The sequence below is a fragment of the Balearica regulorum genome, chromosome 4 (assembly GCF_011004875.1).
Source record: "Balearica regulorum gibbericeps isolate bBalReg1 chromosome 4, bBalReg1.pri, whole genome shotgun sequence".
Classification (NCBI taxonomy): Eukaryota; Metazoa; Chordata; class Aves; order Gruiformes; family Gruidae; genus Balearica; species Balearica regulorum.
Window position 1 is genome coordinate 23,334,493 of NC_046187.1, and position 19,692 is coordinate 23,354,184.

Genomic DNA, 19,692 nt, shown 5'->3' on the forward strand with positions numbered 1-19,692 from the left:
CGCGTGGGGGCCCCCCGCCCTCGCCCCTCCCCTCGCCCCGTCCGCGCTGAGGGGAGGGGGGCGCCTCACCGGCCGTGGCGCGCGGGGGCCGTTGTGAGGCGGGAAGGGGCCGCCCGAGGAGAAAGCGCGGGCGGCGGCGGGGAGGGGGTGGCCGAGGCCGGCTCCGGCTCCGCTTGAGGCCTGGGGGCAGGCTGCGCGCCGCCGGGCCGGGTGGGCTTGCCTTGCCATCTTCCGCGGGAGGGCTCTCCGCGTTCTGTGCCCGGCTTCACCCCGCAGGCGCCGCAGCGTTTCCTCGGCGCGGGGCTCACGGCTGTAGCGATTGCTCAGCCCTCCTTCCCACCGGCCCTGCCCACCCGAGCGGTCAGCCAGGGAACAGGCAGCGCGGGGAGGAATCCTTTCTAATGGCGCATCTTCTCTAACGCTCGCCAAGGGCTACTGTCCTCAGCAGCCATCTGATGCGGCTCCGTACCTTTCGATAAAGCAGCATGTCAAAATGAACCCATTCTTTCCAGTTTACTAAACCCAGCCGCCTGTAGCTAATAATTTTACAATTCTCCTCTCAGCCGAGCTGGAAGCACTGTGAAGTGCTTAGAAATCTTGAGTGGCTTGCAGCTCCACTTGTACTCATGGACCTAAGGTAGTGGCTCAAGTATCCCACAAGCTTACTTGTCGAGACAAAACATTTTCAAGGAGAAGCAACAAAACCAAAAGCTTTTCCAGGGCGTGCACCTTTTGCATTTGCTAGGGCGTTAGAAGAATGCTGCTTGAGCCATGAGCGAAGAGCAGGTAGTGGTTCATTTTCCTGATTTAAGTGCAGCTATTGAAGTTCTGTCCCAGCGAAACTGTACTCTGTTTTGTTGTGGGGTTTGTATTTCAGTTTTACTGTACAAGTATGCTTTGGGACAGACGGTGCAGTCAGCTTTTGAAATTTTACCTCAAATTTCTGCAGTGATTTTTACGTGTAAATTCATGATATTGCTTGGAGGGGAAAAAAAAACTGCTTCCTTTAATTGGTAGTAAAAAATTGGTGCCTAAAAGCAAAGGCAGATAGGGTAGAAACAATAGATTTGTGTGTGTCTGTGTGTGTGTGTCCATTCACAGTAGTCGGGCTTGTAGGCATGCACAGGAACAGATTCTCAAACTCTTGTGGAACTTTGTTCACGTTGAATTATTGGATGTCTTGGATGGGGAAAGCTTGTGACCTTTAAAAAAAATTGTGCCAAAGTTATCTTTAGTCGTGTTTATTTTTCAGAATGCTGTACAGAGGCAAACCTTTCTAGCTTGCCCAATGCTGTTTAAAAAGCTATTATGATATGTAGATTTAATGGTGTCTGATCACACAGAGCATGTGAGGGAAGGCAGTTAAAACTTTGCATCTACAAGGTACCGCAAAAAAGAGTTAACAAGTTACTCTCAATTATAACTTGGGTGTTTTTGAGAATCTGACTGCTCTGTTGCGTCCATGGGAGCCACTGAACAGCCAGATCTTTGTAAATACAGCCTTCAGATGAAGTTACAACCTTGACTTTATAATCTTACATGAAAACTCTACTCTTCTGTTAAGTGGTGGAAAAGTTATCTCTCTCCTCGTAAACTAAAATGTGACTGGCCAGGTTTTATACTCAGTGCTGTGCAAGAGATCAAAGGTTTTTTGATAGAGCTTTATAAATTCTGTGACAAGGCTCAAGAGGCTCTTAAATATTTCTAAGCTATGAGTGTGGCTGCGTTTAAAGCTGAAGACGTTGTAAACTCTGTGGGCCTCGTCATGAAAATATCTTCCCCCATGCCATGAGCATTTTGAGTTTCAATCCAGGTTTACGTGCCCGGATAGTACGAATTGGCATGTGCCAGCCAAGCCCAGATGAGAACATAGCCTGTAGCAGCTGCTGTGGGGCCTCGCAGCCATAAGAGCTACGAATTTCAGCAGTGTGACGCTCAGGTGGTGCTTCACTTGTTCTCAAACTTCCCTTCCAAAACTGCCTGATCCATTGAGAAGACCCGCAGAGGAAGCCTTTGCTGTAGCACTTGTACTGCTGATGCCAGTGGAAGCTCTGAAAATGGGGAGAAGATCCCAATGCCTTTGTCCAAGGACTGTTTGTGGGGTACCTTCTTCAATGCAGTGCAAAATTATTCATTGAGAATATTCTAACCTGTGATGAATCTTTCTTTAATTTGTGTTTTGCATATATGATTAAGTGGCATTGGCCAAAAGCCTGGTGACAGCACAGGGCTCTGGAATGTCTCCCTGTTGCCTGGGCAGTTTATTCACGTTAGCTTACTTCCGTGAGCATAATCGCTCCTTTTAAAGTCCTCCTGAACTCAGGAGCAAGCTGCTGTTGAGCAAGCTGAAATTATACACGCTGCAGAGAGAAAGCTGAGTATGTTGCAACTTAACCTCTCTTTCGGAGGAATTGAAAAGATTTTGCCCCGGTCCTAATTTCTGCATTAAAGAGATTGAAAATTGTCACTACGTGCCTTCTTCAACGGGGAAGAAGCACCTTGTTGGAAAACGTGTTATTAATTCCGTGATGTCTTTGGCCTGTTATGCCTAAAGAGCAATAGAGTTTGGAGGAGGCTTGCTGACAAAGCACGCTCTTCAGCTGCGGTTGCTTAAGCTCCGACTCGGAAGTAGTGATCAAAAGGCATTCCCTTTTTCCTCCAAACACTTAAACCGTGTTTTAGTCATGGTAAGGAACCTGGGTGATGTCACCTAGTTTATTAACATAGTTGCTCAAACAAAAAGGCAGCACTTGATCTTGTCCTCAAGACAGGGCTGCCGCTGAAGAGCAGAAGGTTTCAGTGCCTCAGGCCCCTGAGAATGGAGGTAAGATCCTTTACTTTGCAGCCACATTTCTGTTGTGGAGTAAGAGTTAAGGGCTAAGAACGAGTTTCTTGTAGTCTGACAAGCTCCGTCAGAAGTTGGTCTCGCCTGGGTCGGCAGAACTCCCTGCTGGCTAAGGGACAGAAAACTGAGTATGACCAGAGACAGTGACTGCTGGCAGAACACCCCACAGCCAGCGCAAATGTCTCATGAGAAATCTGATGTTGAGGACTGGAAATTGGTGCTACTTCTTCCGTAGCAGAAGACAAGAAGAGAGGAGCAAAAATAAACCACATCGTGTTAAGAGCAAAAGGCTCAGGATTTTTTTAGGTAAAAAAATCCTGCCCTAACAACTTTTTTTCCCAACTCTCTGGAAAAAAAAAAAAGCCCGATAAAAGTTCTCAGTGCTCAGTTGTCTCTGTGAAATCTGTATTTACAAGGAAATGGCTAAGAACCTTTTTAAGAATGAAGGTGCTTTTGCCTGATTTTTGCAAGGAATGTCTAAGCTTTGGGTGTTACTTTAATAAAAATAATTCCTGATCTTTTTATGGAATATCTAAACTCTGGGCGTTACTTTAATAAAAATAACTCCAAACTCCAAGATTAACAGAATTGCTAAAAGGAGTTAGTTCTCAATGAAAAAAAAATAAACTGAATTTGGAATTTCTGAACCAAGCCCTCGAAGGCAATTTGTGGCAAAACTCCAGAAAAAAAAATCATCAATTTTATTAAGTATCCATAGATCTTCTTTCTCCACTGTAGCTAGGCACTGTTTTGAAAAGTGATTCTCTCCTTGCAGAGGCCTAGGAATGAGATGGTTTAGGAGAACTGGGCTAATTTTAATCTAAAATGAATTAAAAATCTTGCTGGTCAAATTAGGGATCTGCTCAAATCACAGTCTATAAAAATACATTTGCGCATCTGAAGAAAAACTTAGATCCTGAGTCTGCGAAGGAGTAGTCCCCTTCAGTTTCCTTTAGGCTGTCAGGCTTGCTGGAACTGGTTGTAGACATCCATGATGTATAAAAAGGCATGTGTGGATCTATAGCTTGCTCCTGAGAAAGACCGCAGCTTGGACAAGATTATAGAAACATTTGTCTTTTTCGTAACGGAATAGAAGGAGTATTTTGAAAAGACTCGGCCGGCAGGAGAGCTATATTACTTTCCAAAATATCCTCTGGATCATCCTGAAAACATAGTTTGTAATATGCTCTTGACTGACAGCGTAGGGTGTGAAGCATAAATTCCTGAGCAGGAAAGATGTATGTTGGTTGTGCAATGGGAGACTCCATGTGATCTCGTTATTTATGGTGCTCCTCTCAGATGTCTTTCTGGGACTTGAACAGCTGCTGTGAACTTTACCCAGCATGGAGTACTTGGTATGTTTGAATGACTCTATTTTGCCATTTCTCAGATTGTGGTGTACAATCCGATGAGCAATATTAGAACCAACTTCTGTGACACCAGTTGTACAAACAGAGCAGAACTTAGGGAACCCTTTCACTGATTGAAGGGGAGAAAAATAAGAATATCATCTTCCATAGCTTTGGTTGGTGCACATCAGGGAGTGATAGTTGAAAGCATCCAATTTCTTTATACTATAATATGAAAGGAAGAGTGGACTGACAGAAGGGGAAGACTTGCTTTTTCTTTTCAGAGGGAAGGTCAGAAGGGTAGAGGCAGAGGCACAGGCTTTATCAATCTTAGCTCATTTCTTCATGACCATCTTGTTAAATGGTAGCAAGCCTTGTTTGCAGGAACTTTCCCTTGCTTTGGTAATGAGCTGTGGCTCGTTGTGTATTTTGATATGTGGCAGTGCCATTGCTAAATAGATCCAAATCTACAGTCAGATAAGGCTTGGAATAACTGATGTTCTTAGCTCAATTAAATAACCAAGTTCACATGATGTGTAAGTGGCCGGTAGATTTTTTTCTTAGGCAAAGTATGTGCTGCTTGTATTGCACATTTATTTAAAGCTAATTTTAGCACAACAGATTGAGAATTCTAGCAGCCAAAAATACATTTGTTGAGTCCATTAAAAGATTTCCTTACCCAAACTCTGTTTTTGTGTGTGACAAACAGAAAATATCACATCTTTTTGACTTCATATTCAGTAACAACCCCAAAGCGGTGAAAGCACTGCACTCGAGGCCTCCAAGATTACTTTTGCCACTGCTGATGGGAGAATTGTTCTCTATCATTACTGTCTTCTCTTTCAACCTCAGCAAATCCTAAAATGCCAAAGGCAAACCACTCGGCTGATCAGAGGTCCTGGAGCTGCTGGTATGTCAGTGCTCTGAAACTTGTGGCTTGGACCGCTGTTTGAGCATTGCCTGAGAGCATTGTAGAAGTACTCAGTTCGGTATGTCGTCTTTACGTAGAACGGGAAAGCATTTATGGCCTCTTAGAAAGAAATTATTAAGATCATCTCTCTGGAACAGAGTTCCTAAGATTGCTGCATAACTATTAAACAGCATGAAGAGGTCATTGAGAAGTATGCAATGGGACAATTCAACTGCCATTATGAGACCTGTGATTTTTATTGACTCTAATCAGTATATGATACTCAAATAGCAAAAAAAGTTGCATGTGGTTGTATTACTTAATGAGCTAACAGTTGGCAAAGTGGTGTCTGTTACCAGTTCTGTTAGTGTTATTTTGATCATTGCAAAAAGCTCCATTGTTTATGGACCTGTGACGAATTTTTTCTTGACCAGTTGCTTGCCTGCATCCTTCTAAAGAGGGGTGAAATGGTGTAATTTTCTTTTTGGTTGAGGCAAAGAAGTATTCTCTTGGCATAATTCACCAGTTCCAAGCCTGTAATCAAAACACTTGCGGTAAAAGTGTTGGCTATGTGGTGTTTCTCACAGATGCTGTAAAAACTGTCATCTCCTTGGGGGGCCATCTTCCCATGAGATACCAGCCAGACCTACTCTTTCTCTCTTATAGACTTGGGATTAAGAACTTGTGGACTGGAGTCCAAAGTTTTAGCTCCAGAGGCTGGGAGAAGAAAGTGCAGCCCAAATAGTTACTGAAAGCAGGACTATGTTTTGCGGAGATGAGATGATCCAAAACCTCGAATTTGCTTTAAGAGTCTCCCTTCCTTGTCTGCTGCTTGCATACATCTTTTTTGTCTTTTTTTTTCCCCACCAAACTTTTGTTGAATGAAGGTGTGGCTTTATACCTTGATGACTCTTGCAAGTGTTGTTGAGCAGAAACAGCAGTGACTAATCACACTGGAGCTTTAGTAAGTACTTGGCATATTAATCATGATGAATACGTCATGAGCTCATCCATAAGTAACAACATAGGCTAAAATTATTGCACAGAGGAACCTGCAGCCCAGAGGAACATCAGCCAAGAGCAAAATGAGATTGGTTTTGCTTGGCTGGACAGTGGTGGTGTTTACTCAGGCATGGAGGTGGGAGGGGAATTCTTTGCTCAGAGGGAGAGGTTCCTATGTGACCTTGAAAAGCCCAGCATGATATGCTTCTTGTCTGTTCTTTTATAACTAAATTTATCAGAATATCAGGGTCTTCAAAGAGCAAAACAGTTTACTCGTAAGGGTGGCAGCTCTGGAGTGGAAAACTTCAGAAAAGTGAGCTTGCAAGATCTGGAATAGAGTAGGGCCTGGTGAAATTCTGGTGGAGCTGCCAGCTTCCAGCAGATCCCAGAAATTTAGCATGTAGAATTGTGGCTGGATAACTGATAGAAGTTACTAAGTTGTTGCCTTAAAGGCCCTCAGATTATGTTCCTGCTCTGTAACAGAGCACAGTATGGCATGGGAGCTCATGGTGCAAGCTGGGCTGGAGCCCTTGGAAGCAGAAGAGAGGTGGTTAATAGCTGTGTTAGTTCCCATAGCGCAAGAACAAAGGGATGTTTAAATGAAATTGAAAATCAGTACATTTGAAACCTGACATAATTATACCACGTGATACTACTGTGGCCAAAAGTTTAGTCAGATTCCAAGCAGACCTGGACATTTATATATGTAATGACAATGTCCAGAGTTGCAGTAAATAGGATTAAAAATAAATTAGGCATATAAACCTTCATGCTAATTGATGAGGTTAGGAAGGAATTTCCCCTTTGGGTGAATTACATCATTGTTCACTACCCGAGCTATTCCACCTTGCGAAGCATCTGGTCCCTATCACAAGAGGCAGGATTCTCAAATGGATAGACCAGCAATCTGACCTGTCGTGGCAGCGGTTAGCATGCCCTGGCTCAGTTTTGGTGGCACTGCAGTATATTAAACATCTTCCCTTCTTTCTGTCCATTACCACAGCAGTATCGTTAGCGTCCCTGATTTTTCCAGCAGCACGGCACCTGAGCAGCCTCTCACTGCCTCGTAGTTCTTGGGTATATTTAATCAAAATGTGACGTCTGACTGATGTTTGTGAACCAGGCACGTTACTCTGGGGGCTGCCTCGGTTATTTATGCAGAAGTCTGTTGTAGGAATTGAACACCTGTGAAATACCTATCCTTTTCCATCAGATTAGGTTGAAATTAGCCTTGTAATTTACGTTTCTGTGCATGGGATGGTTGGTGTGGTTCTGTAGCCATTGTTTCCTTAGGAAACAAGGAAAAATATCAGTCTTCCAAGCAAGTTGCCGTGGAGTGCTTTTTCTCTCCAACAAATTGGGTGCATGAACAGTTGTACCAAATAATTGAGGCACGTGTGCCTTTAAAACATGCGCTGTTTAATCTTAAGACTTTCCCCAAGGTATAAGGGGAAGGCTTCCTTGCCAAAATACTGTAATTGAGTTAACAGTCCGGGAGGTTTCTGTGTTTTGTTATGGAGCTACAAATTTTTTCTGCCAGTGTTGGCTGCTATGAAGATCAAAGTTAGAAGTACCAGCCTGCCAGTAAATTGTCTCTTCAAAAGAAAACTGAAAATTCCTCAGTCGTTTCAGGTGACAGCCAGCATCAGATATTTTTGACAGTTATTAATCTTTTTCTGCAGTTCTCTTTCTGCATGCAACAGTGAGCAGCCTGGATGTCTTGTAATCTGTATGGTGCATATGCTGAGCTTAGACATCTGATTAACAAGTGAGGATGTCAATAATAAATTGAATTACTTGTCCGCAGTTAATTTCTGGTGCTGAGAGAGAATATGGAGTTATGATGATTATGGAACAGCGAAATTGTGGTTTCTGTTTCTTGTAGACATTATGATAAAAGATTAAGGATCACTGTGGTATAAAATAATTGGATGGTGTCTGGACGTGTTCTGGATGCCCTGCTGAGGGGACATGTGTGGCTGCCTTGGCTTTTGTGCTCTGGAAGCTCTTGAAATCTGTGATAGTTGAGTAGGCAATAGCACGTTTCTCAGTAACAGGCATGATGACTGAGGCACAGGCTTTCAAGACTGTTAGCTTCCTAAGCACTTTTGAGGGTAAGGACTTCTTCAAGAGTTCAGAATTGAGGGAATGTGTGTTTTTCTTTGACATATAATCCCTGCACAGCAGATACATTTCTCTCCAGTTACTTAACAGCTATTGTTTCTGCAATACCCGGAGTGTGTTCAGAGGATTTCTTGCTTTGATTGTCCGAGGCTCAGATACATTCTCTACTGCAATATGCAAGAACCAAAGCCAAGACTTTTTGTGCTCGGATGGTACTCTGTCCCTGCAGCTATCCCTCATTTCTAGCGTAAGAGAGCTGAAACACACTGTCGTCTCGCTGGGAGGAGTTGGCGAAGGACAGTGCTGTCTTTCTGAGTTGAAGCATGCCCCATGTATGGAGTATGCTGCTGTCAAGTGCTTTTCCAGAAGAAAGGAGGATTTCAGATGGGAGGTGGAATTCTGAGAATTTGAGATGGTAGCAGATAAGAGGTAGGATCTGCTCTGCCTCTGCTAGCAAGAGATCTTGGTGGTAATGTTTATTTAAAGATGGCCTTACCCCTAAAAGGGAGAGAAAAAATTGCTTTAATGCTTCTGTCTCTCTGAGAGCTTGCTGGCAGAATGGTTTTGGTGCCTGCTTATCTGCCCTGAAGGCTTCATGGCTGGGCAGGCTGCGGAGATCATTTCTCCTGCACCCCCTCGTTCAGTGTTTGGGCAAAATCATGAGGCAGGCAAATGGTTTGGGCTGCTCGTTTGGATGCAAGATGGCTGTGTCTCCATTTTGCGGATGAGTCATCCCTCTGCCTTTTTGTTGTTAGACTCTGAACAGTGCTGCTGTTGGCTTTGGGCCCTCTTGATCCCAAGTTTTGGATGGCAGAAAGAGATAGGCAAGTCCCCTCCACCCCAACCCCAAATTTTATGATATGATTTTGGGGACAAAGACACGTTGAAAATACCGTAGGCCTTTGTCGCCGTGTAGTTAAAGTGCTGTAATGCAGAGGAACTCTCTCCTCCGATACCTGTTAAGTGTGTAAAAACGCAAACGTCCTGTGGCAGTTGCATAGATTAAGGAGCAGCAGGGAAAATAGAGGAGAGGTTTACATCTTTGTTTTTCATCTCAGTTGTGGGCTAGAGCTCTACTTACTTGGACAGACGGGTCCTGGGTAAAGATAACTCACATTGTTTTCAGTAGCGGATAAGTTAGTAGATGGGTCAGCGGTTTCTTTTAGTTGAGCTGGCTGCTGCAGACTAGTTCTGCAAGCTTGGCACCCAATGATGTTTTGCACAGTATGTAAGGCTAGCCAGTACAGGATTTCTCCTGCTCATCACATCAGGAACGGAGGTGCAGATTGGGAGATTTCACTAGTTACCCCAATTTTGTCACACGATGTTTACATACCTAGTTTGGCAAAACTTGGCTTTTGTGAAAGGAACTCTTATTTCCTAAAAGGAACTTGAATGAAAGTTGGGATTTTATTAAAGACACAGAGGCATATTATTATTCAGCTTTCCTTGCTTCATCCCTGTGATGTTTCCTGTTTTGCTTCTTGAGATACAGGTGTCATGATGAGGAGCTTCTCAGAAACAGAAGTGGATGATGAGTGGAGATGAAGAAATCATACATTTAAGAAGTTGGCTCAAGTTTCCGTTACAGGCATGGAAAGTTTCTGAGACCAAGCCATGTGAGAAGAACATGAGTAAAGAAGAGGGAGATGTAGACCCAGACTTTCTAGAAGGGATTGCAGGATTTGAGAGGACGCTGCGCAAACGTCACGTAGTTTGCTTGCTTATTCATTTACGTGCGCCCCTGGATTGTAATACTGTTTGCATACCTGTTTGGAAGTTGAAAAATCCTCTCACATCTGTGTCTTTAATATAATCGTGGCTTCAAACTTGTTTTAGGAAGAGCAGAACACCGCTGTAGTTTTTATTTGTGGATTAGATAGCTGCTGCTGTGTACTTGAAATCAATTTTGGTTTTTTATCGAAACGTACATTGAATATGGAAAAGATCAGACCATGACCATTACAAAACAGGAAATCAGGGGGTCTGCTTGCATTTAATAAACAGCTTTTGCATAAAAAGTGTGACAGGTGTGTAGGTAAAAGAACAAAAAGGTAGTGCTAGCCCTCTAATTTGAAGAACCTTATAATGTATTGTTCTTATGCTGCCCTTAGTCAGATGTCAGAATCAAATATTAATCAGTTCAATCTTTCTTTATTTGACTATTGGTCACAAAAATCTTCCAGGTAGGTAAGATTTCTTGGCAGGGCTGTGTGGCTTTAAGTGCAGATTAGTTAGTATTGAGGTAGGGGACAGCTTTTTAGAAAAGTAATTTTTTTAACATCTTGACTGTTACGTGAAGTATCTCCAAGGACATACTAGCCATGCAGTCCAGCAAGTTATGATACTATGAACAGACTTACTTGTAGTAAGTCTCTGATACGGAGTTACTAAGAGTTTGACATATATGTATTTAAAATGAAATGTAATTTCCTATATTGGACAATGTTGCTAGTAGAGGCAAAGAACATCTTTATTTTTCTTATGAACTCTTATCTGGTGTTTTATCCTTAATAAAAGGCTACGGTTATTTTTGCATACTGACTGAATATTTGGCCTTTAAGAGTATATAATTAGATGGAAGAGTAAAAGCAGTTGTTAAAGGACTGTTTTTCTAATGAAAATAGTTTGAAATCATATAATTTCAGTTTCTTCCAAATAGAAATGATTAGTGTGTTGGAAATACTTTTACAGTGGATATAAAGGGAACAGTTGAGAGACAGTGGCTGAGAATGTGTCCAGCTATTTTTGTAGCTAACAGTTATATTGTTTTCAGTCTCTTTACTTAGATATTTCCATACAATTAAACAGCTAAATTACAATTGGATACAAAACCTATTTGCACTTAGTAATATTTCTATTTTAAAATAGGTATTATTGTACTAATTGATACGTAAATCGCAATGACTGTGAGAAAATCCTGGCCTATGTTATTACTTTGATAGAAATTTGAATATGGGATAGTATTGTCTGTATCATATAAAAATGTTTTCATGGATTTTTAGCTGCTGAAACTGAAATCAATAAACTTCAGTTACTGTTGTTGACTGGAACAAGTAAATCTGCACATTTCTGTTTTCTTCATGTTACCTCTGCCTCTACGTTCACCAAAGGTTTCTTCCAGCATTATTCCTTTCATAGTGTTTGCCACCTTTAGATCAACTCGTGAGGCACTCTTGGTGTGCATTTTTGCATGTTCTTGTGGAAGACTTTCTTGATGAAGAATTGTGCCTCTGAGTTTGTGCAATTGCTTTATGTTTTCTGAATAAACCCTAGAGAATCCCAGGCAAAATAAAAGCTCAGGATTAGTAGAGTAGCCAGTGGGTCAGTTCGTAATTTTTTTCATATTTTAATTATATTTGTCAGTAACTGATGATTGTGTTTTAAAGTAGATACAGAATGGTCTTCTGCACACCTGAATTTCATGTTAGATTAGCGACACCAGTGTATTCCAGATTGAATGTACATTAGTGAACAATTTCGTCTATGTTATGGATTGCTTTGGAGAATGGAAAATACTTTTTGCTTGGTTGAGAACTTTTTAAAACTGGAAAGCATTATGTCTATTTTAAAACCCTGGTACTTTGGATTTGAAAGAAACAAACCTGTAATATAGCCCAAATTTATTGTAATCTGTTTAGTTATATGTATTAAATGAAGTGATTCAAAGGAGTTAATTTCTGCTGAAGTTTTAAAGAAAACAAAATCAAATTGCAGGAAATAATTGGTTAAACGTTGGAGACAATGTTGATTGAAATATTAAGACCATTTGGGGAGTAGTGTATTCCACCACTTCAGAGCAACTGTTTTCTTCACATCATTTTATTCATTGGATTTAATATCTGGTTAATTCAAGGCTGAGGAACTGATTGACAGTTGAAAAAATGGCATAATTAATTTTCCCTCTTTAATTTATGTGTAGAAGAGATAGAAGAGGAAATTATTTCTATGACTTCTGAAGGTTTCAGTGACCAGAAACAACCAGTTGTTTATTAATTATAGATTCTTTGTTTACTTCTTTAAAAGAATTTTTTTTTTCTGATTATTCAGTGTTCTTTACGTGATGATCCACTTGCTCATTTCTTTTATGGATAACAGTGAGTGATTTTTCCTTATCAGTCTGACAGAGGTAGACTGTGGTCCCTTCCAGGTCTTGCAAGAAATAGGCTCCACATGTTCTTCCATCTCCAGAGGACTCTCTTCACGTGGCATGGTTGTCACACCCAGCTGCTGTAGCCTTAATTTTATTTATTTATTTAGGTTCTTTTGTCCTTTTTTGCTTGTTTGGTGTTGGTGTCGTGTGTGTGTCCTGTCGTCCCCCCCCCCCCCCCCCCCCCCGCCCCATACTTCAGCGCTCTGGGAATTTGCACCCTGCCTTGGAGTGGTATGTCTCTTCTCTCAGCGCTTGTATGGAGCGGAGAGGTCTGTGTCACCGCTGTGCCATTCCCGTTGCCGGGTAGGTCATTTTCTGCAAGGGAAATGCACAGGTCTAGAGAAGTCCCTGTTCAAGCCGTGGTTGGCGTAGCAGGATCCTGGCACGGCTAGCTCTGATTCTCCCCCTTCTCCAGAAAGGCAGGGAAGAGAGAGGGTTCCTTGTAGAATCCCCTTTGCTATTCCTGACCTCTCAGCAGCGTCCACACTATCTTTCTCTGGGCAACTGTCGGGGTGCTGTAATGCATCACTATCACCAGCACGGCTTAGCTCTAAACACCTTTTTAAGGGGATGAGGCACACCAGCCACTGACGCTGGTGCCATGTACTCAAAAGAAATATCTTCTGCTACTTTAATGACTTTCTCTTCTCTTTATAGTCTCTGTGTCAGCAAGCAGAGAAATTCTAGCTGTTCGAGCTCTTGCAGCACACGAATACTCTTGTCAGTTCACTGGAGGCAACGCGCGTTCTGTTATCCTGCCTGTACCTTTAGGAAGACTTTTTGTGTTCCACCTGGATGTAGGCACTGGACCGCTGAAGAACAAATGTTAATGTTACCAGGGTTTGCTCCCAGGCTAGGAAAAGCCCAGATAAAACATGGGGCCATCTCTCCATGAGCAGTAACTCATCTGAGGGAGGGAATTCTTGGTAACAAAGTACCTGAACAAGCCACTATATTAAGCTGGTTTGTAGGTCTGCTTTTCCTATTATTTTCAGCGCTAATTCTCTCAGGAGAAGCGTTGAAGTGGAGAACGACATTTTCCTTTGTAGAGGATAAAGCCTAGCTTTTCTTGACCTGCTTCACAGGACCGCATGCCCCTAGTAAGTCCTCTTGGAGGTGTTTGGTGAGCCCAACAGCCAACTATGGGATATTCTTTGGCATGTTGCATTGGTGATGATTTAATTCCTAGCCAATGTGACAAGTCTGTTGGCTGCCTGTTTGCTCCAGCAGCAGCATCAGCCTACAGTGAAGCAGCCGGCACATTAACTGTGCTTTGTAGGTGGAACTCAAGGTTTTTGCTTCACCATCGTGCTCCTCATGTCTCTAGCAGCAAAGACTACAGGGGATAGATGTGGACTATTAGATGGATTCTGAAGAACAGGGATCAGCAGGTATTGGACTTTGGGGAGGAAACAGGCGTATTAGTTGGCAGGTGCCATTCTTTGCATGGTCACCAGCCTCCTGGTGTAATATTTGGCTCCTATTCCTATGAAATGAAGCCAAGGTCACAGCTTTCCTTGCTGTTTGCACCTTTATGTCTATTACTGGCAGTGCTCATCGGGGAAAAAAAAAATTATTTCCATTGCCACAATGTATTGGCCTCATCTACTTCCACTTAACTCCTACAACCCCAGTCGGCACCTCTGAGTGTCGTCCCTCCTCCCTTTGGTTATACGCCTGTTCCTTTTCTCCTTTTGATATTCAGCTAGCTCATTTCAGCAGTGCTTGGTCTTCTGTCCCACTGGCCACACCAATTTTGGAGGTTGTCAGTGAGAGCCAGGCAGTGTGGTTTGGCATCTTGATAGCTACTCGCTCACTCCAGCTCCCTTTGAAGAGAGAGAGTTGCTGGACACAGGGGAGCCCCAGCCATCTCTTCTGGCTCAACGGGAAAAGACTCCACAGCGGTTATTCTCTGAAACCCACACCAGAATGCAATGGCAGGCAATCTAAGGTGTCAGGTTTCCTTTATCTGAAAAATTCACATTGTTGACTTTTGGCAACCACACTCTGGCTTTTTACCAAGGGGATCTTTGCATAAGCCTCTGAATTTGCAAAATGCCTATTTTTTTGATTGCCACAGGAGTGTTTCATGGGCAGTTTTTATGTTCTGTGTAAAGTCAATATAGGTCCCGTTAGTAATTCAGGATAATGCTTCTTAAGTTGTCAGCAGTAGCCAGGGCTTTTAGAAATACTTTACCTGTGCTGATTGGTTGCTTCGGATGTGGGGCTGGAGAGGGGAAATGATGGATTAAGCTCAGAGAGGCTCAGAGCAGCAGTTCACCCCTTTCCTTGGGCTTAGTATGGACGTAGTACGCTCAGTCTCTGGTACGTCAGCCAGAGTCACGGGCGATACGAGTCTGGTTCCCGGCATTAACTGAGGCAATACTTGAATTGGCGCTGGCCAAAGCCTTGCTCCTTCAGAATGGGTTTGCTGCCTTTGAACTCCTCCTGGCTCAGCGGGGGCTTGCGCTGTGGGAGGGGTTGGAGCCAGCCTGGCTCTCCCAGGCCACGCAACTCCCAGACCCTGTGTCATCCTCTGCACCAGCCTTGGCCTCCAGCATTTCCAGTTGTGGGTTCCACCTTTTCATTTTCCCTGGGCTCGTTCGCTCAACAGACAAGGGTGATCTCAAGCAGAGTCACGCTCTGTAACGTGGCAGCTCTCCCCGCGTGCCTACGCAAGCACAGCCAATTCACCTTGACCATCGGGAGTGGAAGTCTCCCAGCTGGGGTGGGATGTCCTCTTTGAGACTCTGGGGGCTTCCTGGAAAAAGAGGTCTGGATGACAGTGTGATAGATTTCAGAGCCATCAAGAAAGCCCATCCAAATGATTTCTTTCCTCAGAGCAGAGGAGTTGTTCCATTCCTGAACGCCAAGTGACTCTTTAATTTTTATGGTCACCTCATCAGACTTTCCAGAGAGTCCCTGAGATGCTTTTTCTTGCAGTGAAACATGGATGCATCTCTCTCTATTTGGAGATAATCCTGCTAGATAACAGAATGTGTTGGAGCTTGCTACCTAATATGCAAAAGCAGATATGCTTTTGTTGGTTGGAGCCAGCTCTTTCCAGCTTGAACGGCGTTTGCAGCTATCTGCAGAGCAGATATTCAGAGTTTCATTGGTATTCGTTAGGGACAATGGCATTACCGAAGCACCCAGAAATGGTGCTGTGTTCGGTAGAGCTGCGTTAAATCTCCGTTAGCCTCAAGGACCTCAGGGCTGATTTCCAGGTAATGATCTGTGTGTGGTGTTCTGCTTCAAGTCCCCTGTGGTGTAGATGGTCACCGGGGCCTTCAAAACCAGAAGGGCAGTGCAAGAGCTGGATTTCTTTGAGATACTATGTGATAACTGTGTAGTCATCTGTTTTCATTCCTCCTCGTTAGTTTTATTTTCTTTCTTTGTAGATTGAGGGGAACTAAGGGTTCCCAGGCAGGGTCAGGGGCACAAATACTGATACCGGAAACAAAGTCCCTGGGTCCAGCTTCTTATGGCTCCCAGTTTTAGAGTACCAGCAGATAGTGCGAAAGCCGGAAAGCTCCTGTTGCTGGTCAGTAACCATATTTAAGTTGGCACAATGTAACTGGAACAACATCCTGCAGCTTTTGGATGTTTTTGTTACATTTCTGTTTGTGACCAAATTCAGTTTACAGGTATTCAGGTTCCAATTCTTAACAGGTTTTTGTGTTAGAAAATGATACTCATCCTCCATTATTTTCTACTCAAAATGTTGGTATTATAAGTATAATCGCTTAAATATGTAGCCTTCCCATCTGAATGGCAAAAAGGCTAATTACATTTGATATAAAAGTTACGTTAAGTTGCAAATTGACATCATTTTAGTGGGTACTGGTAAATGAGAACCTCGACATCTTTCAGAAAATAGCTGATGTGGAAATGCAAAACAAACGGGGTTTAAAATTAATTATTTAAATTGACATGTCCTATTACATTATTTAAACCAAAATATAAATCTGCCTAGCCTGGGTTTGTTGCATCAAACATGGATCTCTCAATTGTGGATTTAGCAGAATAAATCACAATTTAAAAAAAAAAATCTGATTGAGATTGTAACATATAATATTTATCATTTCTCAAATATTTGATTTGATGGGAACCGAACTGGTGCTACCATTGCCAAAAACCGATCCTCATCATTTATTTTGTGGTCGTATAAATTTTCCTTTGCCTGCTTCTTTAGTGGTATTCAAAATTGTAACTCTTCTTAACGGTCAACCTATCTTGGCTTGAATTTTCCCATGCCTGAGGTCCACAATGCTGATTTAGCAGAACAAAAACTTTGAAGATATTTCCTTTTCTCTGTGCTGTTTATTATATCCTTTGCTTCGCATGTAGACCGAGCTCTGAAGCTTAGGTCAACAAGAAACCACTGCTGTGGTCAGGCTGGCTCGTGGGAAGCGGCACTCAAATGGTTCCAGTTTGGTTTTCTCCCCTGTCCAGGATGATTCCCACAGGTCAGGCTGGCAACTTCTGGCTTTGGAAATCGATGTAGATACCTCCTGAATTAACGTGTCCTTTCGACAGTATTTTTACCCGCATCTGCCCGCTGGTGGTGGGTGCTCTGGGCTGGGCAAATGGTCCTTTGAGAAGAACTAGGGTGGGTTTAGTGCTTACTTGGACCGTTCGGGTTTGAGCTTTACCAAGCCAGACATCAACAACTTGTCAGCTATAAAGAGAACATGAAATAATATTTTGTGTTCTTTTTTTTTTAACTTTATAAAGTTAAATAAGTGCTCCAAGAAAGTTTCTGTGTTTGTTTATTCACTTCCTTAAAACCCTGGAATCCAGACCTATAAATACAGGCTGACTTCATGTTTACAATTGTGATCGCTCTCACTTGCATTGATTGATGCTACTTGTAAATAAATAAATAAAAAGTATTAAGATGTGTTTAGGTCTGCAGGAAAATATTAATATTCTTCTTGTTAAAATAAGTTGCTTTTGTACATAAGGGAAAACCAGTGTTAAAATATCAACCTCTATCACTTTCCTAAAACTAGGAAGCCTGTGTGGCAGCTGTTACAGAAGTAAAAGGAAAGACTTCGCAACCAGACTTAAGAGATGTAGCGTTTCACAAAGTTAGCAGCTGTATTGCAAGCTTAATAGTAGTTGGGTATTGACCTTAAATAGTCAGCGTGTCTTACAAAGAATCGTGGCCTGATACTGATAATTCTTTTTTTATTGGGGATTTTTAGCATCTTTTCTGCATTGCAGATTTCTAGCTGGAGTTTTGCCCTAATTGTTTGTAGAAGATGATGTAGGCTTACTAATCCATGTGAGTTTCCTTAAGAAATGTAAACTACTTTTCAGATTTACCAAATTATCCCTGAATATCATCTGCAGCTGAATTTAAGCAATTTAGAAAACTCTGCCTCCTTGCTAAGAAATATCCTTTATTCAAACTTGAAAAAATAGATGAAGTACAAATTATGTTTCCAAGTCTGTGTTTATAAATCTAAATAGATGATTTGTTTTTTCTCAAATGTTCAGGACACAGAAAATTTACCAAATTAAGTTCATTATGTTGGAATATGATGCCATGGCTTTGAGTGACTCAGAATGGAGTAAAACCTAAAAGTTAAATTTAAAGCATCATTTATTTATAAACCAGAAATGTGTCCAACAAATTTGTGTCTGTCACATTTTTAAACTGTGACAATGCAGTTTTGATTTACATTCCTTTTTGCTGAATAAAATGGCTCGATTGCATTATATAGTATTAAAGCAAATATTTTATTTTATAAAAAGTTAAGCTGGGTGCTTCTAGGCAAACATTATTTTTGCCTTGACATACATGCAAAAATGTTTCCCACTTAAAGGAAAGCGGTTGAAGGAATTTGGATTGGGTCATTTAGGTTGAACTGTTGAAAGCGAAGTTGCTTGCTTAGGCATCGATCCAGTCAAAACTCGTGCACATCTTTAACTTTCTGCAGTCTGTGTAGCCTGTGAGACCTCTGCTGACATGGGTAAAGTAAAAAGCATGCAACATCTTTCCCGAATTGGATGTACATATCCTACTGTCACATGCACTTGAATTAAGCATGCGTTGAAGTGTGCTTGCAAATAGAAAACCTGGGGGTCCTCAGAGATTACCTGATCTCACCAAAATGCCTAGCTGGTGCTCAAAAAATGAGATTTCCTTTCTTGTCTGTGCTTATGCTTGGGGGAAAGAAAAAAAAGAAAGAACGTTTTGTTGCTTTTAATATGAGCTTCATTGGATTGGTTTGTCTCACTAGTGCAGTCGTGACGCAGTGTTGTGTTTTATCAGTGCCCACCCCCAGCAGAATTCTTTGCTTAAGAGGAGGCAGATTTTCACCTACTGAATAAGACTCGGGACTCACATTGATGCTTCTCGGTGTTGTCTTGTGTGCTCTCCTGTGCTGGAGTGAATTTTATCCCTGGACTGCCTGTTGTAAGTTATAGCCCTCTTTCTACCCTCTGGAAGTTTGCATGTTCAGATGTGACTGTGCTGAATGATAGGATGTCTATTTTAGACTTCAGCCTGTATTTACAATCAGGAGGGCAAGTCGCTGGAAGAACTTAGCTCTTTTTTCTTTTGAAACAACTTTTAAATACTGGGTGAGTTTTAAAGATTTCTGTGCACGGTTTTCTTTTATAAAACAAGTTTTCCGTAACCATGAACACTTGTCTTCTCTGAATGGGTCTTAAAAATCTGTGGTGTCATAAAAACCACTTGCTTGTTAGAAGGACTTTGTTCAGTCACTGAAGGATCAAATTGTCCTTTAGTTAGAGAAAAAGCTATTGATCAGCAAAGGCACAAGGACTTGTTGATACTTTACCTATCTTACTTGTTTGTAGAATTACTGTTTAAACGTGACTGCTGTCTGTGTTTTTAGTTATTGTTTTCAGCAACAGAATCTCATGCTAAATATTTTATATGCATTTTTGACCTTTCAATGGTGGGAACAGAAGTTGATAAAGATTAAGAAAAGGATGCATCCTCTGGAAGTTTTGGGAGCTGGTGGTAACAGTCCCTCTCTGCAATGTTAAACTGGATGGGAGTCCTTGGAAAGCTATCAGCTTCAGTCCTGTTTCCATATCAAGTAGTAGCATGAAGTATGCTTAAACACATTGCGAATGCATTAAAATAGGAACTGATTGATATAAAAACTGCTTCTGTGGATGCAGTAATTGATTTTTTTTTTTAAAGCCGAGGGTGCTTTTTGTGTACCGGAGCATTATACTTGCATCATGCTTGGCCTTGTGACAAGTCCTGTGCATGTAATTTAGAGCCATATAGGGATGTTCTTAGTCTTGAACCACTTGAATTAAT

The 19,692-nt window shown here is 42.0% G+C and overlaps 1 protein-coding gene across 5 annotated transcripts in view; it reads left to right on the forward strand.

Annotated features, from left to right (window-relative positions):
* SLC20A2 (solute carrier family 20 member 2) overlaps positions 1-19,692 on the forward strand; it is a 59,392-nt gene that overhangs the window by 433 nt on the left and 39,267 nt on the right. The window contains exon 1 of one of the 5 annotated variants that reach the window (XM_075751433.1): positions 157-2,824. The exons of 2 other annotated variants lie outside the window; for them this stretch is intronic. The gene's annotated coding sequence lies outside the window, so the exon portion shown is untranslated. Of the gene's footprint in view, positions 1-156; positions 2,825-18,668; positions 18,811-18,897; positions 18,978-19,692 lie in introns of those variants that run through there. 2 more of the 5 variants (XM_075751431.1, XM_075751432.1) reach the window with 2 other exon arrangements.